The following is a 23611-nucleotide window of genomic DNA, read 5'->3' as shown; positions in this document are numbered from 1 at the left end:
GCCTTTCCTTACAAAGAAGTTTGTTGTTGTTACTGTTTATGTGGTCAGATTTAGCAGTCTTTTCATTTATTCATTTATTTATTTAAGAAATCTTTCCTGGCCGGGGGCAGTGGCTCACGCCTGTAATCCCAGCACTTTGGGAGGCCAACGCGGGCAGATCACGAGGTCAAGAGATTGAGACCATCCTGGCCAACATGGTGAAACCCCGTCTCTACTAAAAATACAAAAAGTAGCTGGACGTGGTGATGTGCACCTGTAGTCCCAGCTACTCGTTAGACTGAGGCAGGAGAATTGCTTGAACCTGAGAAGCGGAGGTTGCAGTGAGCCAAGATAGTGCCACTGTACTCCAGCCTGGTGACAGAGTGAGACTCTGTCTCAAAAAAAAAAAGAAATCTTTCTTATTCAGAGTTAAAAGCATATTCTCTATATTGTCTTCTCATAAATTTAAAAAATTTTGTTTAGGTATTTAAGCAGTCTAGTATTTGTCACATGAAGATATCTTGGGGGAAATTATTTTCCCAACACCATTTGTACGTATGTGCACTGTCTTTTTCTCACTTATTTGTAAAGCAGCCTCTCATTTCTGCCAGATTCCCATGAACCAAATTCTGGGCTATTTCTTAACCTGCTTGTCTATAACTGTCCACATTACTACTTTATATCTTTGGTTTTGGTAATGCCAGTCTCTTTTGTTTATTTGGTGCAAACATATGCTCATTCACTCTTCCATGTGACCATTAGAAGAATTAGATTGTCATTGTCCTTGAAGTCTAGGTATTTGGTTAAAAAAAAGAATTAGGTTGTCAAATTCTGTAAAAAGTACTATTGGGATTTTCATTGTGATTGCATTAAGTTTATATGTTACTATAGGGACATGTATATTAGAGATTTATAATCACAATGTTGAGTTTTCCAGTTCCTAAACATGGTTTTTATCTTAATTTGTCTAGGTCTCTTTTTTTTCCTTTTTTTTTTTTTTTTTAAGATGGACTCTCGCTCTGTCACCCAGGCTGGAGTGCAGTGGCACAATCTTGGCTTCTTGCAACCTCTGCCTCCCAGGTTCAAGCAGTTCTCCTGTCAGCCTCCCTAGTAGCTGGGGCTGTAGGTGCACACCACCATTCCTGGCTTATTTTTGTATTTTTAGTAGAGACGAAGTTTCACCATATTGGTCAGGCTGGTCTCAAACTCCTGACCTCAGGTGATCCACCCGCCTCGGCCTCCCAAAGTGCTGGGATTACAGGAGTGAGCCACTGCACCTGGCCCACGTGTTTGTATTTTTAGTAGAGACAGGATTTCACCATGTTGGCCAGGCTGGTCTCAAACTTCTGACCTCAGGTGATCTGCCTGCCTCAGCCTCCCAACGTGTTGGGATTATAGGCATGAGCCCCCACTCCCAGCTCTGTTTTTTTTTCCTTAAAAAAAGTTTGTAGTTTTCTACATAATGTTTTCATCCTTTTGGATGTAGAGGGTTGGTTTTATTTGTGAGAATCTTTTAGTGCTATTGTGAATGAGATGTTTAGAAACATATATATTTTTTTACTGGATATTCATATACAGAAGAATGAAACTAGAACCCCACCTCTCACCCTATACAAAAATCAACTCAAAATGGATCAAAGACCTACCTGTAAGACCCAAAAGTACAAGATGAAACCACAGTGTGGTATCATCTGGCTCCAGTTAGGATGGCTGCTATAAAACTGTTAGAGGAAAACTTGGGGGAATGCAAATCAAAACCACAATGAGGTATCTTCTCACCCCAGTTAGAATGGCTGTTATATAAAAGACAAAAAATTAAAAATGCTGGTGAAGATACAGAGGAAAGAGAACTCTTGCACACTCTTTTGCTGGGAATGTAAACTAATACAGCCACTATGGAGAACAGTATGGAGGTTCCTCAGAAAACTGCAAATATTAGAGTTAGTTACCTGTGATCTAGCAATCCCACTACTGGCCATTTACCCAAAGAAAAGGAAGTCAGTACATTGAAGAGACATCTACATCCCCATGTCTATTGCAGTGCATTATTCACAGTAGCCAAGATATGGAATCAGCTTAGGTGTTCACCAACAGAAGAGTGGGTAAAGAAAATGTGGTTATTTATCCAAGGGAATGCTATTCAGCCATAAAAAGGAAAAATCCTGTCATTTGCAGCAACATGATTGAAACTGGAGGACATCATGTTAAGTGAAGTAAGCTAGCAAAAGAAAGTTAAACCCTGCATGTTCTCAGTCTTATGTGGAAGCTAAAAAGAGTTGATTTCTTTTTTTTTTTTTTTTTTTTTTTTTTGAGACAGAGTCTCGCTCTGTCGCCCAGGCTGGAGTGCAGTGGCCGGATCTCAGCTCACTGCAAGCTCCGCCTCCCGGGTTCACGCCATTCTCCTGCCTCAGCCTCCCGAGTAGCTGGGACTACAGGCGCCCGCCACCTCGCCCGGCTAGTTTTTTGTATTTTTTAGTAGAGACGGGGTTTCACCGTGTTAGCCAGGATGGTCTCAATCTCCTGACCTCGTGATCCGCCCGTCTCGGCCTCCCAGAGTGCTGGGATTACAGGCTTGAGCCACCGCGCCTGGCCTAAAAGAGTTGATTTCATAGAAGTGAAAAGCAAAACAGAGGATACTCGGGCTGGGAGTAGTAGGGGTAGAGTGGAAGCTCTGGGAAGATTTATTAAGTGATACAAAATTACAACTAGATAAAGGAATAAGTTCTAGTGTTCTGTAGTAGCATAGGATAACTATAGTTAATAATACATAGTTTAATATAGCTAGGAGGAGGATATTGAATGTTCCCAACACAAAGAAATGACAAATGTTTGAGATGATGGATATGTTAGTTACTGTGTATTACACATCAGTATGTGTACTCTGTAAATATGTACACTTATCAATTAAAATTTAAATTTTCTTATTGGTGGTGGTATATGGGAAATCTGTTGACTCTTTAGTACATGGATGTTATATCTGATTGTTAACAGAACATTTATTACTTAAGTTTATCAATGGATTGTCCTGGATTGTTAAGTAACACTCATAAGTACAAATAATGATTGTTTTATCTTTTTATTTTCCTATCTTCATTTGTCTTCCCCCCACCCCTTATTCTAAAGCACTGGCTAGGGCCTCCCATGTAAGATTTGATAATTGTAATGATAACAGACATCTTTATTTCTCCTGTCCTCTGTGTTTATAAGTGAGCTTAGTCTATAGCTCTCTGAGCTGTTCCATAGTTTTGGTATCAAGAGCTGCTTCGTTTTCTAGAGTTTTCGGTGATTTTGGCCAGTTTTTATATCAGACCAAAGAAAGTGTTTCTTGAAAGTAAGTTCGTTAGGCTTTAAGTAACCTCTGGGCCCATCTTTTTATTTTCAACTTTTCTGAGTGAGTTTTAGATGTAGATGTTATATACAGCATTTGTTCAGGGCTTTGGTTTGTGAGCCAAGTTTCTTTTTAAAATTTTTTAAATAGATGAGCTTATCTCATTTATATTTTGTTGATAAGGCAGTTCTTCCACATTATTGATTATATTTTTCTTTGGGGGCTTTGTCTCTTATGGATATGTGTGTGTTTCCCATCTGATCATTTTTGATGGTTCATAAGTCTTATTCTCTTACTACCTTCAAAGATTTAATATCCATTTCTTGATTTGTGAAAATACTCAGGATTATTTTAACTCCTTGCTAATAAAGATAAGAAAACCAGTGCACTTATACCTCCCTTGCCCCAGCTACCATTAACAAAAATTTTTTTCCATCCCTTCATGTGGGATATAAACCTTGTCAATGAAACAAATGCATTATTTTTTACTTTATCCTTAAGTCTCAGAGTTACATGTTTCAATGGGATTAATATTCACCTGTAATTCTTTAAAACTATGACTTCTTGATTTCCGATTCTGCTCTTTTATTGATGTTTTCATCAGCTCGATTTTCCTGTCAAGTAGTTGTTTTTTCTTTTTTTTTTTTTTTTTTTTGAGACGGAGTCTGGCTCTGTCGCCCAGGCTGGAGTGCTGTGGCCGGATCTCAGCTCACTGCAAGCTCCGCCTCCCGGGTTTACGCCATTCTCCTGCCTCAGCCTCCGGAGTAGCTGGGACTACAGGAGCCCGCCACCTCGCCCGGCTAGTTTTTTGTATTTTTTAGTAGAGACGGGGTTTCACCGTGTTAGCCAGGATGGTCTCGATCTCCCGACCTCGTGATCCGCCCGTCTCGGCCTCCCAAAGTGCTGGGATTACAAGCTTGAGCCACCGCGCCCGGCCAGTAGTTGTTTTTTCTGAAGGATGGCTTCCTTTTTTCTTCTTCAGCCATTTCTTTCTGTTTCCACTGTGGCCTTCATTTCTGAAGTGGTCTTTTTATTACCTTCCATTTCTTTCTTGAACCCTGCTAGCTGACTTTTCATTTCCTCTTTTTTTTGAGACAGGGTCTGGGTCTGTCACCCAGGCTGGAGTGCAGTGTTGTGATCTTGGCTCACTGCAACCTCTGCCTCCTGGGCTTAAGCCATCCTCCCATCTCGGCCTCTCGGTTAGCTGGGACTACAGGCATGTGCTACCACACCTGGCTAATTTTTTGTGTTTTTTTGTAGAGGCAGGGTTTCATCATGTTGGCCAGACTGGTCTCAAATTCACCTTGGCCTCCCAAAGTGCTGGGATTACGGGAGTGAGCCACTGCCTCCTGCCTCATCTCCCATTTCATCTGTTCTTCAATTTAGTTTTTTCAGTCATTTTTTCCCCCCTAAAATGCATTTGTTAGTGATAGATGGGGATATATCAGACAGTTCTTTTGTTTCCTTGACTGACTTTTGGTGTTTATCTGTCTTTGCCTATTATGTTTTTTCTGTCATCCCCTGCTCCATTTTATTGGTGGCGTGGAGGGGTGGGATTGTTAACATTTCTCCTCATAGGCCCTTTGCTGGGTTGTTTCTTTTTATTAGTCATCCTTGTTGTCTTTGAGCAGAGTATTTCTATTTGAGGTTGCTCTTTGCTTAAGAATGTTATGGGGGTCGGGCGTAGTGGTTCACGCCTGTAATCCCAGCACTTTGGGAGGCCGAGGTGGGCAGATCACGAGGTCAGGAGATCGTGACCATCCTGGCTAACATGGTGAAACCCCGTCTCTACTGAAAATACAAAAAATTAGCCGGGCGCGGTGGTGGGCACCTGTAGTCCCAGCTACTCGGGAGGCTGAGGCAGGAGAACGGCATGAACCCTGGAGGCAGAGCTTGTGGTGAGCCGAGATCGTGCCACTGCCCTCCAGCCTGGGTGACAGAGCAAGAATCCGTCTCAAAAAAAAAAAAAAAAAAAAAAGTTATGGGGAACAGCAGGGAGAATAAGCCCAAGCAGGCATAACCTTTTTCTCAGACATCTTGTCTCAGAAAGCTCATTCACCAAATCTGTTGTGTTCTCTACCCTGGGAATACATCACTCCTCCATTTTTAATGTCTTTTTTCCCCTTCCTGCCATTTTGGGCCAAGCCCATCATTCAGTCAGGATGAAGACTCCATCCAGGCAGGAGATGGGTAAGGTTTATAGTGAAGTTGGACATCAGATAAATTCCTGTTTGATGATTTGATTTTTAACTTATTCTGCTCAGCTGCCTTTAGCTTTTAACCTTTTATATCTTATGTTCAATAGTTATTCTCAAAAAGGAACTGGTTCCCAACATAAATTTAAAACTAAAAATTATCAGTTCTCTCCTCTACCAAAGTGTAACTGCTTTTATTTTATGTGATGTGATCTCATGTATTGTTTTGTTCCCTTGATCATTTGGGGGTGGGGAAGTAAAGACAGGGAGGTCTGTGTTTCACTTTAAAAACAAAATCTAAACCAGAAAAGAACTCGTAAAATGTCATATTTCAGGTCCTCAGTGATCTTGCCCTTTCCTACCTCTCTGCCCCTACCCACGTCTATCAACCATCCTTGCTGTGTACTAAATGCTCTAGCACAGTATTTCCTAAAGTTTATATTGTGGATACTGAATATTCAAAGTGTTCTCCCAAAGATGGTTTCCATAGTTTACGATTTTGAGAAATTTTAAATGTTCCTCCTTGTCTAACCTGTTGAGTTTCTAAGCTCAAATGAGGGGGGATACTGTGTTATCTAAATCTTGTTTGATTTCTGTATTTCACATGTTAAAGGATTCATCTAAAAAGTATCTGAATTGATTTGGCAAGCAGGTGATACCCTGTACTATATTATATAGGTCCCCTTTTGGGATTTCATAGTTGGATATTAGCATAGTAATAGTTGAGAAGAACTGTAGTAAAGAAACTTACCTTCGTTTGTTTGTTTATTTATTTATTTATTTCACACAGAGTCTTGCTCTGTCATCTAGGCTGGAGTGCAGTGGAACAATCTCGGCTCACTGCAACCTCCACCTCCTGGGCTCAAGCAATTCTCTTGCCTCAGCCTTCCAAGTAGTTGGGATTACAGGTGCGTGCCATCACACCCGACTAATTGTTTTAAAATATTTTTAGTAGAGATGGGGTTTCACCATGTTGGACAGGCTGGTCTTGAACTCCTGACCTCAAATGATCCACCTGCCTTGGCCTCCGAAAGTGCTGGGATTACAGCATGAGCCGCTGCACCTGGCCTTAACTTTGTCTAAATTAGAATTGTATAAACTTCCTTGGCTATGGAACATTGCTTGTGTGTAGTATATGCTAATATTCTTTGAAACATTTTAGGGAAATGCTGTTTAATACCAATCAAACCCTTGCATTTTTCAGGATTTTTCCTGTTGTTTTCTGGCCCTTTGTCCTAGAATGCTCTCTTCCTTCATCTTCTCCCCACCACCCAATTTTTTTTTTCCATTGGTTTCTGAGGTGATTGATAACTTGCCCTGCCGAGAGGCATCTGGAAATATTTTGGTTGTCATGACTGGAGGATGCTATTTGGGATTTAATGCCCACAGATCAAGGAACACAATGCACTAAAAGTCCTACACAGCAAAGAATTGCCCCACTCTAAATGCTACTTTTACAGTGGCCCTCCATATCTGCAAGTTCTGCATCCTAGAATTCACACAACTGTGGCTCAAAAGTATTAGGAAAACAGTAAAAAGTAATACAAATACAAGATAATACAGTATAACAACTATTTATATAACATTTACATTGTATTCATCATTATAAGTAATCTAGAGATGATTAAAGTATATGTAGAGTAAGTTATATACAAATCCCTCCCTTTTTATATAAGAGACTTCAGTATCCAAGGATCATTGTATTGTAGGGGAGAGTCCTGGAACCAATCCCTTGTGGATATGGAGGGATGACTGTATACTCCTTTGGAGAAAACTGAACTCATCAACTTTTACTCATCCTTTAGAATTTAGTCCTGGTTATCTTTTCCAGAAGCTTTCTCTAAGTACTTTTGTTTTCCCCTCTACCCTACACCCTCTCATTTTCTATGCGTGGTACTCTCATAGTATTTTAGGCACATCTTGATTATTAGAAGTAACCACTTTGTAGTGTAGGAGTCTATAACTATATACCTCCACTGTACTGCGAGTTCAAATCTTTGAGGGCAAAGACATTTTGTATCCTTGGTACATGATATATAATTAGTCTTTTTAAAAATGCATGTTACATGAATACATTAATAAATTAAGTTGTACTTTTAAATCAGAATTGTGGTATGACTCTTAAAAAACTGTTGCTTAGATTGCATTAATAATCTTGTGCAATTGTGGGAAATAATCTCATTTTACTCCCATAATAGAAAATTAAAATATGCTTCCTTTTGTTCAGGTATGGATGACAGATGTTAAAGTAGTGTTTTATTTGGGTTTTGACCTTGCCTGCACATCAGAAGTACCTGGAGAACTTCAGAAGGTACAGATGGCTGGGGCCCTTCCTCAGAGGTTCTGGTTTTTGAGAGTGAGGCCTTGGCATCTGGATTTTTAAAAGCTTCCAAGGTGATTTTTAATCTGAAGTCAAGATTGAAATGTCATTTAGTGAGACACTGATATGTGGCATTTTGGGAAGTCAGTAAACTTAAGAGTGAGAAGTTACTAAGTCATTGAAGAACAGTGAAAGAAGTAGGGATTTTTAGCTTAGAAAAAAAATGGAGTATGTGAGTTCTCTGAGGGCTATAGGAATGTGTCAGTCTTGCTCACCACTGTATCCTCAACTCTTGGTATGAACCTGAGCACGTAGTAGAGATTTGGTAAATATTTATTGGCTGACAGAAGAATATCTATCATTAGGTGTTTAAAAGATAGTCATTGTAGAACTACAGAGATTATCCCCAAAAAAGTTTTATAGTAATAATGTGCCACTTAATTTTATGATTAAAAATAATGAACTGGATATTTAATTCATTTATTATTTCAGTTTATTATTTACTTTGTGCTAGGCACTGAGGATTCCATTTGATTCTCTGGTCAAATCCATGAAGTTTGTATCATTCAAATAATAGGGATATGTCAAGAAACTGACACTTAGGGGTTAAGTAATTTGCCTAAGGTTACAAAGCTAAGTGACAAGAGCTGGAATTCTTTTTTTTTTTTTTTTTTTTGAGACAGAGTCTCGCTCTGTCGCCCAGGCTGGAGTGCAGTGGCACCATCTTGGCTCACTGCAAGCTCCGCCTCCTGGGTTCACGCCATTCTCCTGCCTCAGCCTCCGAGTAGCTGGGACTACAGGCATGCACCACCACGCCTGGCTAATTTTTTGTATTTTTAGTAGAGATGGGGTTTCACCGTGTTAGCCAGGATGGTCTCGATCTCCTGACCTCATGATCCGCCCGTCTCGGCCTCCCAAAGTGCTGGGAGTATAGGCTTGAGCCACCGCGCCCGGCCAAGAGCTGGAATTCTTAAAGTCTGTACTCTTAACTACTATGCCTGACCATAAATCTTCACCACAACCCTACGAGTTAGATACTGTAATTCCCATTTTGTAGTGGAAATAGGTTTAGAAAGGTTATGCAGCTTGCCTAAGGGCACATTGCTTGAGTGGAAGATTTGGGACTTGGACTCAGACTTTGTGACTCTAGAGTCCATGCTGTTAACTACTATGCTATTAGAGCCCCCTGCTTCCTATCGTATAACGTCCAACCTTGTATTTTCATGAGATTATTAACCACAGTTGACAGCTCATGTTGCTCTCCTTATACCTTTTGGCAGTCCTCACTGACTTTTGACTGATGGTTTGAATTTGGATTACTGTCTTGAATCTCCTTAGTACCCTGGGCTGTGGTAGTCCTAGAAAATAAAACATTTCTTTACTAGGTTCTTTTTCTTCTTCATTTCTTTTTTCTTTTAGTTAGGATTTTAGATTAGAATTTTCATAAACTCGCTTGTATTAATACACTGGTATCTATTAGCTTCAGTTATTTGAGTCAGTAGTCTCCAGACTTAAAAATTTTGTGCTGTATCATTAAAAAAAAAAATTGACCACATTACCCCTGGTATATATCTATTTTATTTACGCTATATGTGTACCACTGAAGAAAATGGTAATACTTTATAAAATATGAACTTGTTAAATGAATTTTTTTAACGCTAAGCTAAAAATGAAACAAGTTTAAAATTATGAAGGGTGTTTTGGTCTTTAGCTAGTGTTTCAAGTTATAACATACCATTAGGCCAAACTTCGTTATAATAGTGTATACAAATTCATATTTTAAGTAACCTGGATAATTTTTTTAAAATAGCCAGTTTCTTGTCAGAGATTAAGTAACCTGGATAATTTTTTAAAAGCCAGTTTCTTGTCAGAGATTATTAGATTAGGGTTTCTCAACATTGGTGCTGTTGATGTTTTGCAATGGATATGATTCTTGCTTGTGGGGTTTTGATCTGCAGTTGGGTGAATCCTAGGATGCAGAACTTGCAGGTATGGAGGGCCACTGTAAAAGTGGCATTTTGGGTGGGGCAATAATACTATGCATGGTAGGATGTTTAGCAGCTTCCCTGGCCTCTGCTCACAAGATGCCAGTAGTACCCCCCAGTAGAAACATTAAAAATGCCATGAGACATTTCCAAATGTCTTGAGGGGCAAAATTGCTTCTGGTTAAGAACCACTAGATTAGATCATTGTTTTTGTTTTTGTTTTGTTTTGTTTTCTTTTTTTTTAAAGACAGAGTTTCGCTCTTATTGCCCAGGCTAGAGTGCAATGGCGCAATCTTGGCTCTCTGCAACCTCCACCTCCCGAGTTCAAGCGATTCTCCTGCCACAGCCCCCTGAGTAGCTGAAATTACAGGTGCCCACCACCACACCCTGCTAATTTTGTACTTTTAGTAGAGACAGGGTTTCTCCATGTTCGTCAGGCTGGTCTCAAACTCCCGACCTCAGGTGATCTGCCCGCCTCAGCCTCCCAGAGTGCTGGGATTACAGGTGTGAGCCACCGTGCCCGCTAGATCATTGTTTTTATCGTGTATTATGGATGACAAACAGCTTGTACTAGAGTAGGGTAAGTGTTAACTTTGATTTTTTTTCCCTCTAGCAGCAATAATGTTTTCTTCAGTATGAAGTTTAAGGTCTGTTTGTAGGAATTCTTTTAAGTCACTTATCCATTATATAAGGTTTAGTTTAAACTTGGTAACATAATCCATACATTTACTTAAATCAATATATGGGAGTCATAGTATGTCACAATGAGATAAATGCAAGAGGAGAGCCCCTGTCAAGTGTTCTGCCATATGGAATGCCCAGTCTTCAGCAGACCTCTTGACTGCATGTGTCACATCTCTGATACTAACCCTAAGTTAGGGTGCCTATGTAAATATTAAATGCCGAGGCCAGGCACAGTGGCTCATGGCTGTCATCCCAGCACTTTGGGAGGCCGAGGTGGACGGATCACAAGGTCAGGAGATCGAGACCATCCTGGCTAAACACAATGAAACACCATCTCTACTAAAAATATAAAAAATTAGCCAGGCGTGGTGGCATGCGCCTGTAGTCCCAGCTACTTGGGAGGCTGAGGCAGGAGAATCGCTTGAACCCAGAAGGTTGCAGTGAGCCGAGATCATGCCACAGCACTGTAGCCTGGGTGACACAGCAAGACTCTGTCTCAAAAAAAAAAAAAAAAAAAAAAAATTAAACAAGCATGGTGGCATGCATCTGTAGTCCCAGCTACTTGGGAGGCCAAGGTGGGAGGATTGCTTGAGCCCAAAAGTTTGAGCCTGTAATGAGCTGTGATCACACCACTGCACTCCAGCCTGGGTACAGAGTGAAACCCTACATCTCAAAAAATAAATATTAAATGCTTACTTTTTCTAATTTTCTAGATGAACACGTTAACTAAATAATGTAGCCTACCTATATCCCCAACAAGGAGTTTTCCTATGGGCCTTCAGGTGTATGTGCATACCTATTTTGTAAATGACTTGTTTGGCCATCACGTTGTAACTTACTGTTCAATTTGTGTCACTGCAGCCATATTACTGAAAAGGGAAAAGTAATTTTAGCTCTCTGAACTGACCTCCACCTAACCAAGTCATCAGGTTAACTGATGTTCTCCATTTCAAAAAATATTTGTGGTCAGATTAGGTGTGAATCATATTTAAAGGAAGACTGTTGGTCCTATATCAAAGATTAGAGAATGAATGTTCATTTTACAGTTTTAAGTTAAAATGTTTAAGGTCAGTGTTTACCATTGCTTATGATTCCCTGATTTAACTGACCTTTTCAGTTAACTAGCCACTAGGCATAATTACATTGACTGTAGGGGCTTCTTTTGTGCCACACCAGTGTTGGAATTGTGTTTATTTACTTGTGGAGTTGGAACTACAGATTCTCTCAGCAGCCTGCTTACTCACCTGGTTGTCTCAACTTGTAGCTGAATTATTATACAAAGTTTTCAAACTTTCTGTTTTGAAATGGTCATTTACTCAAAACCATGGCTTCCTCCTTGCTACCTTACAGGGTTGTTGTGAGAGTATTCCTCAGCAGTAGTTCAGACTCTCATTACTTCTTGCCTATAATTGTAGCATGGTTTTAATGGGATTCCCTGCCTCCAGTACCTCTCTGGCTTGTTGGTTAACATAAACATTATTGCCAGATTAAACATCCTGAAATATAATGTCTAATCAGAACAAAAGCCATTTATAACAATAAAAACTACATTAAAAATTACTTATGTCCTGGGCTTAGATGTGGTCTCTGCAATCAGATGTTCATTAAACAAATTATTTTTAAAAATACGTATGTACACACACACACACACGAATTCTGAATTGTGTTATGTGCCAAAAGAAAAAATACGGGGTGATGTGAGAGCTCAATGAGGATCAAGTATAGATTGGCAGGAGGGTGATGAGGAGAGACTTCTTTGAGAAAGTTAGATTTAAACTATCTGAAGAAGCTGTGCTTAGTTTAGAAAAGTGCTAGGCAAAGAGTGTTCCAGGAAGAAGGAATAGCATGTGTGAAGGCTCTGCTCTGCTTCTGAAATTGTGGAAGTTTATTGAGTATGGCATAGAGTGAATAGTGCCTGATGAGGCCGGAGGTAAGCTGGGATGAGATCTTTTCACATCTTGCACTCTATACTAAGAAGTTGAGGTTTTATTCTGAGTGACTGGGGAGCCATTAAAGGGTTTAAGGAAGGGAAGTGTTGTGAATCAGTTATGTGTTTTACAGATTCTACTCTGACTACAGAGTGGATGAGACTAGAATGGGAGTTAGAGCAAAAGAAGTGAGGAAACCAGTTAGAATTCCTTTTTAAGTAGTAGGTCAGAGAGAAAGGATGATAATTTTAAATAGAGTCATGACGGTAAACAAGGTAACACATGAAGTGATTATGTCATAGGCTATTACCATTACCCTGTGAAGAAAGTATGAGCAGAATAAGATTTAGAATAAACTTATCTAAGCCCATCTAATAAAGGGTGGTGTGAGGAACTGAAACAATGGATGTTTAAGGACATTTGGTCCTTGTCTCTAAAATAAAATCCAAACTCTGTTGAAGATTTTTCAGCCTACTCTTATTATCTTTATCCTCTCCCAAACTCTTACTCACCTTTGCTATAACCATACCAAACTATTGCAGTGAGTATCATGAACATGCCCTGTACCCTGATGCCACTGATGATTGTTTACTATGGCTAGAATACTCTTACTCCCCCACACACTTAACAAAACCCTACTCATTGTTTAGGATCCAGATCAAATATGAATGAAGCCTTCCAAATTTGCTTCCAGATTGATACTGCCCATTTATCTTCTTTTAACCATAGTAGTTCTTATTAATATCACATTATGGTATATTATTCAGTAGATTTCTGCGTAACTGATTATGTGCCAGGTACTATGTGTAGACGTTATGGACATATCCACATGTAAAAATAGACACAGTTGCCACATTTGTGGAATCTACATTCTAACACAGACCTTGAAGGAAATCTGGGCACAAATATGTAACTAAATGTTAATAAGAGGTATGAAGGGATAGTAAAGGGTGCCTGCAGGTTTCTGAAACCCTAATAAGGCCCTTGAGGTCAAAATTATTTTCATAATCCTACTAAGATACTATTTGCCTTTTCATTTTCGTTCTCGTGAGTATATAGTAGTAATAGGATTTATGATATTGCAACAAATTGAATACAGAAGGTGGGAGAATCCAGATATCTTTTGTTAAGACAGACATTAAAGAAATTGGCAAAAAAAAAAATTAAAAACAGCCACTTTGGGGCCGGGCACAGTGGCTCACACCTGTAATCCCAGCACTCTGGGAGTCCGAGGTGGACAGATCACTTGAGGTCAGGAGTTCAAGACCAGCCTGGCCAACATGATGAAACCCTGTCTCTACCAAAAATACGGTAGCCAGGTGTGGTGGCACACGCCTGTAATCCCTCCCTGTAATCGGAAGGCTCAGAGGCAGGAGAATCGCTTAAACTCAGGAGGTGGAGGTTGGAGTGAGCTGAGATCGTGCCATTGCACTCCAGCCTAGGTGACAAGAGCAAGACTGTGTCTCAAAATAAATAAATAAATAAAAATGAATAGGCCACTTTGCCTTCTCATTGTTTTTTCATGTTTTGGAAAATGTGGTTATTTTTTTCATTAAAAAATAGATCACTTTTGTTAATTAGTTTTCTTGTCATTTTAAAGTGAATTTTAAACATTTCTTGGTTATAATTTTTAATGTGGTAAATACTGATAGCAATAAACTACATAGATAAAAGCTTTCTAGGGTCCTCCATAATTTTTAAGAATATAAAAGGGCCAAGTGTGGTGGCTAACACCTGTAATCCCAACACTTTGGGAGGCCAATGCAGGAAGATCCAACATAGCAAGACCCTATCTCTACAAAAAATTTAAAAATTAGCCAGGCATGATGGTGTGTGCCTGTAGTCCTGGTTACTTGGGAGGCTGAGGTGAGAGAACCACTTGAGCCCAGCCCAGAGTTTGAGATTGTGGGGAGCCATGGTCATGCACTGCTTTCTTGCCTGGGCTACAGAGTGAGACCCTATCTCAAAAAAAAAAAAAAAATTATGTTTATACACACACACACACACACACACACACACAAAGAGATTGTGAAACCAAAATGAGAGTGAGACCCTATCTCAAAATATAAAAAATTATGTTTACACACACACACACACACACACACACACACACACACACACACAGATTGTGAAACCAAAATGAGAATCCCTGTAATGGGGATCTTATTTAAATTGGGGGCTTCTAGAGAAGTGAAAGATATCTTATGTCTCCGTTAAACACTTACGTTCTAAAAATTAGGAATGTGGTTTTCTCCATATTTCCGAAAACTACAATTCTTTTTATATAATGAGTTTGTTGGTTGAATCTGATTTTTAAAAAAAAATGTTAATTAAAAAATTTTTTAATTTTTAAAAATATGGAGTGCTTCATGAATTTACATGTCATCCTTAGGCAAGGGCCATGCTAATCTTCTCTGTATTATTCCAATTTTAGTATATGTGCTGCTGAAGCAAGCACCAGATTTTGTTATCAAAGTCTACTGTAGATGCCCGTTCTTTCTTTAAGTTGTGGTTTGGTTGAAACCTTTGTTGGAAATACCGTCTTATTTCTGATTGTTGTAGGAAATAGAACTTGATTCAAATTCCTCTTTGGTATGAAGCTAGGAAGATTACTTATCTTGCTAAACCTTACCATTATTTATGTGTAACATGGAATACATTTTATCTTACTGTGGTGTAATGATTTAATGAACTAATGTATATGACCTGATTAATAAGTGACCAAACAGAGACGATCCATAAAATGGTAATTCTTTTTATTTTATATACACAGCACGTACATACTCGGGTTAGTTTCAGTTAGTGAGCAGAGAGGTCTGTGGATAAATCAGGATATAACAATCGTCATTCAAGGACATATTCACCATTCAGTGTATCAGAAGGCAGAAAGCCAGAATGATCTGTTGTATGGTTATTCATCTTTAGAAAAGGGAACAGAAAAGGTGGGCTTAGAATATTTTAAATAAGTAGCTCTATATTACAGTGTAGATGATTTACGGATGGGGTAGAGTTTTATGTGTCTGGCACTGCAAAAGTGCCTCACATTTACTAAATGAATAATATTAATTAACTAGAGATTCTTGAAAACACATTTTTAGAAGCCTTGAAAAAGATGTATACTACAGATTAAAGGCCAAGCCTGAGAAAGCTTACATGGCTAACTGGAAAAATAAATAAAGGTACCATAGAGGAAAAACAAAATTGCCCTGTGGGGAGAACATGTGGTGTCATATGGTGTGACTAAATAGGATCCAGTGAGATAAGACAAGGTAGAGCATCTTGGGAGTGATTCCATGTTCCAAGGTTGAAAAATATTAACTACATTAAAGATAGTAAGCCAGTGAAAGAATCCTCAAGATCCCAGTGCAGAATGTTTGCCAAGAGATAAGAAGATCAACTGACTGCTTTGGTATTCATAGCAGAAAGCCATAGGAAAATTATCCTTTTGATACTCTTTTTTTGAAGAAGATAGGTCCTTTTTTTTTTTTTTTGAAATGGAGTTTTGCTCTTGTTTCCTAGCTGGAGAGCAGTGGCGCAATCTCGGCTTACTGCAGCCTCCACCTCCTGGGTTCAAACAATTCTCCTGCCTCAGCCTCCTGAGTAGCTGGGATTACAGGCATGCACCACCATGCCCGGCTAATTTTGTATTTTTAGTAGAGACAGGGTTTCTCCATGTTGGGCAGGTTGGTCTCGAACTCCTGACCTCAGGTGATCCACCCGCCTCGGACTCCCAAAGTGCTGGGATTACAAGTGTGAGTCACTGCGCCCAGCCAAAGATAGGTCCTTTTTAAAGACAGATACTTAGAGCCAGGTGCTGTGGCTCATGCCTGTAATCCCAGCACTTTGGGAGGCTGAGGCAGGTAGATCACCTAAGGTCTGGAGTTCGAGACCAGCCTAACCAACATGGTGAAACCCAGTCTCTACTAAAAATACAAAAATTAGCTGGGCGTGGTGGCATACGCCTGTAGTCCCAGCTACTCAGGCGACTGAGACAGGAGAATTGCTTGAACCCCTGGGAGGCAGAGGTTGCAGTGAGCCGAGATCACACCTCTGCCCTCCAGCCTGTGTGACAGAGCAAGACTCCATCTCAAAAAAAAAAAAAAAAAAAAGATACTTTGATAAAGAAATAATAGTTATTTCTCATTTTATTTCTCATTTGAGATGATCTCAAAGTTGGCTAAAGCGACTCACAGGTTTGGACCTATAAATTGCTTTCATTTTAAATATTAGGTTGGTGCAAAAGTAATTTTGGTTTTTGCCACCCAATAGAGAGGATTGTAGGCATTTTTTTTCTTTGTATAACAACTGTAAAGCATTGCAGGAATTATATGTAGAATAATAGGCATACTTTGTTTTATTATGTTTCATTTTATTGTACTGTACAGATGTGTTTTTTTGTTTGTTTGTTTTTAACAAATTGAAGATTGGTGGCAACCCTACATCAAGCAAGTCTGTTAGCACCATTTTTCCAACAGCACATGCTCACTTTGTGTCTCTGTGTCACCTTTTAGTAATTCTTGAAATATTTCAAATTTTATCCGTTTTGGTGTTCTGTGATCTTCCATGATACTATTGTAATTGTTTTGGGGTGCCACAAACCACACCCATGTAAGGCAGTGAACTTAATCAGTAAATGATGTGTGTGTTCTCACTGCTCCACTGGCTGGCTGTTTCCCCAGCTCTTCTCCAGCCTCCCCATGCCCTGAGACACAACAATGTTGAAGTTAGGCCAATTAATAACCCTACAATGGCCTCTAAGTATTCAAGTGAAACCAAGAGTCACATGTCTCTTGAAATCAAAAGTAAGAAATGATTAAGCTTAGTGAAGAAGGCGTGTCAAAAAGCCTTTTGTGCCAAACAGCCAGGTTGTAAATGTAAAGGCAAAGTTTTGCAAGGAAACTACAAGTGCTACTCCAGCGAATACATGAACGATAAGAAAGCAAAACATGCTCATGCCTGTAATCCCAGCACTTTAAGAGGCCAAGGTGGGAGGATCACTTGAAGCTAGGAGTTCGAGACCAGCCTGGCCATCATAGTGAGACCTCGTTTCTGTTAATTTAAAAAAAGCAAGCAAGCAGAACAGCCTAATTGCTGATATGGAGAAAGTTTTAGTGATCTGGATAGAAGATCAAACCAGCCGCAACATTCCTTTAAGTCAATGACTGGCTTTAAAGCTTCAAAGGACAGGCTGACTCTGTTATTAGAGGCTAATGCAGCTGGTGACTTTAAGTTGAAGCCAGTGCTCATTTATCATTCCAAAAATCCTAGGGCCCTTTGGAATTCTGCAAAATTTACTCTGTTTGTGCTCTGTAAATGGAACAATGAAGCCTAGATGACAGCACATTTTTTTACAGCATGATTTACTGATTATTTTAAGCCCACTGTTGAGACCCACTGCTCAGAAGAAAAAAATATCCCTTCCAACATATTACTACTCATTGACAATGTACCTGGTCACCCAGGTACACTCTGATGATGTACAAGGAAGATTAATGTTCTCTTTTGTTTTTTATGTGTGTGTGCTTTTTTTGTTTTGAGACAGGGTCTCACTCTGTTGCCCAGGCTGGTGTGCAGTGATGTGATCATAGCTATCTGCACCCTTGAACCCCTGAGCTCTAGTAATCCTCCTGCCCCAGCTTCCTGAGTAGGTGGGACCACAGGCATGCACCACAATGCTCAGCTAATTTTTTTTTTTTTTTGAGGCAGAATCTCGCGCTCTTTCCCAGGCTGGAGTGCAGTGGCCGGATCTCAGCTCACTGCAAGCTCCGCCTCCCGGGTTCACGCCATTCTCCTGCCTCAGCCTCCCGAGTAGCTGGGACTACAGGCGCCCGCCACCTCGCCCGGCTGGTTTTTTGTATTTTTTAGTAGAGATGGGGTTTCACCATGTTAGCCACGATGGTCTCGATCTCCTGACCTCGTGATCCGCCCATCTCGGCCTCCCAAAGTGCTGGGATTACAGGCTTGAGCCACCGCGCCAGGCTTTTTTTTTTTTTAAAGATAGAGACGGGGTCTGACTATGTTTCCCAGGCTAGTTTCACAAACTCCTGGTCTCAAATGATCCTCTTGCCTCAGTAATGTTTTTCCCAACCACTAATATAACATTCATTCTGCAGCTCATGGATCAAGGAATAATTTTGACTTTCAATTCTTATTTAAGAAGTATCTTTCATTAGGCTATAGCTACCATAGATAGTTATTCCTCTGATGGATCTGGGTAACATTAATTGAAAACCTTCTGCAAATTATTCACCTTTCTAGATGCCATTAAGAATGTTTGTGATTCATGAGAGGAGGTCAAAATAGCACCATTAATAGGAGTTTGGAAGACGTTGATTCTAATGCTTGTGGATGACTTTGAGGGGTTCAAAACTTCAGTGGAGGAAGGAATTGCAGGTGTGGTAGAAATAGCAAAATAACTAGAATTAGAAGTGGAGCCTAGAGATGTGACCGAATTGCTACAATGTCATGGTAAAACTTGAACAAATGAGAAGTTGCTTCTTACAGATGAGCAAAGAAAATGATTTTTTGAGATTGGATTTACTCCTGCTGAAGATGCTGTGAACACTGATAAAATGACAGCAAAATATATAGAATTTTACATAAAATTAGTTGATGAAGCACTAGCACAGTTGAGAGGACTGACTCCAAGTTTGAAAGTAGTTCTACTGTGGTTCAGATGCTATCAGACCATATTGCCTGGTTCAGATAAATCTTTTGTGAAAAGAAGTCAGTCGGCACAGCAGACTTCATTGTTGTCTTGTTTTGAGAAATTGCCGGTCGGGCATGGTGGCTCACGCCTGTAATCCCAGCACTTTGGGAGGCCAAGGCGGGCAGATCACCTGAGGTCAGGAGTTCAACACCAGCCTGACCAACCTGGTGAAACCCCGTCTCTACTAAAAATACAAAAATTAGCCAGGCGTGGCAGGCACCTGTAATATCCCAGCTACTCAGGAGGCAGAGGCAGGAGAATTGCTTGAACCCAGGAGGCAGAGATTGCAGTGAGCCAAAATTGTGCAACTGCACTTCCAGCCTGGGAAACAGAGCGAGACTCCCATCTTAAAAAAAAAAAAAAAAGAAAGAAAGAAATTGCCACAGTTACCCTAACCTTTAGCAACCACTGACTTGATCAGGCAGCAGCCATCGACACTGAGGCAAGACCCTCCACCAACACAAAGATGATGACTCGCCCAGGTAATTGTTAGTGGTTTTTAACACTATTTTAAAATGAAGATATGTACTTTCTTTTTTTAGAATAATGCTATTGGACATTACTAGACTACATTATAGTCTACACTTTTTTGTTGTTAATTTAAAAATTGTGGGCCGGATGCAGTGGCTCACCTCTGTAATCCCAGCACTTTGGGAGGGTGAGGCAGGCAGATCACAAGGTCAAGAGATCAAGACCATCCTGGCCAACATGGTGAAACCCCATCTCTACTGAGAATACAAAAATTAGCTGGGTGTGGTGGCACATGCCTGTAGTAGCAGCTACTCGTGAGGCTGAGGCAGGAGACTCTCTTGAACCCGGGAGGCGGAGGTTGCGGTGAGCCAAGATTGCGGCACTGCACTCCAGCCTGGCAACAGAGCAAGTCCCTGTCACCAAAAAAAAAAAACAAATTTTTTTTTGGCCAGACGTGGTATTTCACACCTGTAATCCTGGCTCTTTGGGAGGCCGAGGCAGGCGGATCACTTGAGGTCAAGAGTTCGAGACTAGCCTGACCAACATGGTGAAACCGCGTCTCTACTAAAAATACGAAAAAATTAGTTGAACTTGGTGGCGCATGCCTGTAATCCCAGCTGCTTGGAATGCTAAGGCAGGAGAATCGCTTGAACCCAGGAGGCAGAGGTTGCAGTGAGCTGAGATTGCACCACTGCACTCCAGCCTGGGCAACAGAGCAAGACTCCATCTCAAAGGGAAGAAAAAATGGATATGTATAGTTTTACATATTTCTGGGGTACGTGTGATATTTTGATATAGGTATACAGTGCGTGATGCTGAAGTCAAGGTGATTGGGATACCCGTCACCTTAAACATTTATCTTTGTGCTGGGAACATTACCGTTCTTCTTTTCTAGCTATTTTGAAATATACAATAAATTGTTAACTATAATATCCTTACTATATCAAATACTAGAACTTATTCCTTCTGTCCAATTGTATGTTTGTACCCATTAACCAACTTCCCTTTATCCCCTTCTCCCTCCTTTTCTTCCCAGACTCTGATAACCACTACACTACTGTTTACCTCCATGAGATCCTTTATGTATTTTGGATACAGATCCTAACTAAATCCATGACTTGCAGCTATTTTCTTGCATTCTGTAGGTTTTTTTTCACTTTCTTGAGAATATTCATTGCACAAAAGGTTTTAATTTTGTTGAAGTACAATTTGTCATTTTTTTTGTTGTTGTTGCTCATACTTTTGGTGTCATATCAAAGAATCCACTGCTAAATCCAAGGTCATTAAGATTTACCCCTATGTTTTCTTCTAGGAGTTTTATTATTTTAGCTGCTATGTCATGTATTCATTTTGAGGGCTTTTAAAACATGGTGTGAGGTAGAGGTGGACTTTTCTAGCTATAAATTGTCCTCTGAGCATTGCTTTTGCTGTATTCCATCAGTTTTGGTATGTGTGTTTTTTGTTTTCATTTGTCTAAAAGTATTTCCTAATTTCTCTTGTGATTTCTTTTTTGATCTTGTATCTATTCAAGAGGGATATTGTGTATAATGTTTTTTGTACAATGTTTCATATTAGTGTAAAGGTGATGCTGGCATCATAAAGTGAGTTGGAAATTATTTACTCCTTTTCTGTTTCATGGAAGACATTTTATAGAGGTAGTCTTTTTTTTTTTGAGACGGAGTCTCGCTCTGTCGCCCAAGCTGGAGTGCAGTGGCCGGATCTCAGATCACTGCAAGCTCCGCCTCCCGGGTTTACGCCATTCTCCTGCCTCAGCCTCCCGAGTAGCTGGGACTACAGGCACCCGCCACCTCGCCTGGCTAGTTTTTTTGTATTTTTTAGTAGAGACGGGGTTTCACCGTGTTAGCCACGATGGTCTCGATCTCCTGACCTCGTGATCCGCCCGTCTCGGCCTCCCAAAGTGCTGGGATTACAGGCTTGAGCCACCGCGCCCGGCCTATAGAGGTAGTCTTATATCTTCTTTAAATATTTGATAGAACTTGCCACTAGAGATTTATTTTTAGAAAGGTTTTTAACTATGAGTTTAATTTCCTTAATAGTTACAAGATCATTCAGATTATCTGTTTTATCTTGTGAGAGTTTCGTTTTTCTTTGGTTTTTGAGGAATTGGTTCATTTTTTTCTAACATTTTGAATTTATGTAGAGTTTTTCATAGTATTAATCTTTAAATGTCTGTGTGTAGGGGAGTCTGTGTTTCATTCTTTTTTTATTACTGATATTGTTAATTTGTGTCTTCCCTTTTTGTTTGTCAGTTTTGCTAGAGATTTATACATTGTATTGGTCTATTCAACAAACAAGCGTTTGTTTTCATCATTTTTTTTCTGTTTTCAATCTCATGAATTTCTGCTTTTTGTTATTTTTGTGTTGCTTTCCTTGGGTTTATTTTTTGTTCTTCATGTTTCTTAAGATAGATTTGCAACTGTTTTTCTTTGCTGATATAACAGTATCAATTTAAGAGCAGGGCTTAGTGGCGCATGCCTGTAATTCCAGCTATTTGGGAGGCTGAGATGGTAGCATCATTTGACCCTAGGAGTTTGAAACTAGACTGTGCAACATACAAGACCCCCCCCAATCTCTTAAAAAGACTGAAAAAAAAAAAATGGCATAAGCTTAATGATATTAGTTCACTGTAGCACTACTGTAGTTGCATCCCACAGATTTAGTATGTTGTATTTTCATTCAGTTGAATACTGAACTAGCCTTGTGATCCTGGAATTAACCTTATTGTCATGTTTATTATGCCTTTTATAATTGCTGGATTCAATATGCTAATATTTTGCTAATGATTATGAGGAATGTTAGTATGTAGTTTGGGGCTTCCATTTGACCCAAAGATTATTTAGAAATGTGCTGTTTAATTTTCAAGGGTTTAGAGATTTTCCTATTAGCTTTCTATTTCTAGTTTAATTCTATTATGGTCAGAGAACAAACGTTTGTGTGTTTTTTTAAGCTTGTGAAAGTTTGTCTTATGACTCAGAAGAATGTGGTCTGTTTTGATGAGTGTTCCATGTGCATGTGACAAGAACATGTATTCAACTGTTAAGTAGAATGTTACATAAATATCAATCAGATCAGGTGAGTTGATGATGTTCATTTCTTCTATATTACTAATTTTCTGTCTACTAGTTCTATTAAAGGAGTGCTGAAGTCATCAAATATAATTAAGAATTTGTTTTCCTATTTGTAATGTTCTGTAAGTTTTTATTTCATGTTCTTTGAAGCTCCATTATTAGGTGCGTATACATTAGTTATGCTTTCTATTATGTGAATTATATTTGAAATGAATTACTCATAGATTACATATAGTTGGGTCATTTTAAAAATTCATTCTAACAATCTTGTCTTTTAATTTGTATCTATAGACTATTTACATTTAATGTAATTTGGGTATGTTTAGATTTGGGTTTATCAGTTTAGTAATTTGTTTTCTCTTAGCTGCTTCTGTTTTCCATGACTCTGTCTTTCCTGCATTCTTTTAGATTGTTTGAACAATTTTTAGCCATTCTGTTTTAATTTACCTGTTGTGGCTTAAAAATTCTTAACTCTCCATGTAGTTTTAGTGATCAATCCAGAGATTACATTATAAAAACTTAACATTTTCACCACCTGCTTTAAAATAAATTCATTTATTTTAAGTGGATTATAGTCCACTTAAAGAAATGTTAAAACTACATGGGTCTCTTCATCCAGTCTCCTCCTTTTCTCTTATTGTTAGCTCTATGTTACATTTCCATTAATTGAAAGCTTCATTGGGCAGTGCTGTTGTTTTTACTTCCAACCATTAAACATATTAAAGGAAACTAAGAGGAGAGGGTTAGTGTATTTTTGTCTGCATGTTTACCATTTTCCTTACTCCTCAACGTACTCTTCCTGGTTACTTCCTGGTATCATTTCCCTTCTGTGTGAGAAATTTCTTTTAGCAATTCTTTTAGAACAGGTCTGCTGGTAGCAAATTCTCTTAGTTCCCATTTATCTGAAAATATCTTTGTTTTAT

General features: G+C 39.3%; 1 protein-coding gene and 1 non-coding gene across 2 annotated transcripts in view; one reads left to right on the top strand and one right to left on the bottom strand.

Moving 5' to 3' along the window:
- BRAF (B-Raf proto-oncogene, serine/threonine kinase) overlaps positions 1-23611 on the top strand; it is a 201681-nt gene that overhangs the window by 29002 nt on the left and 149068 nt on the right. The gene's annotated exons all lie outside the window — the stretch shown is intronic.
- Positions 14771-14877, bottom strand: LOC112621844. Its single transcript, XR_003118782.1, has one exon. It is a non-coding gene; the product is annotated as a U6 spliceosomal RNA (small nuclear RNA).

The sequence above is a fragment of the Theropithecus gelada genome, chromosome 3 (genome assembly GCF_003255815.1).
Source record: "Theropithecus gelada isolate Dixy chromosome 3, Tgel_1.0, whole genome shotgun sequence".
Taxonomy (NCBI): domain Eukaryota; kingdom Metazoa; phylum Chordata; class Mammalia; order Primates; family Cercopithecidae; genus Theropithecus; species Theropithecus gelada.
This window is presented reverse-complemented; position numbering and strand designations above follow the sequence as displayed.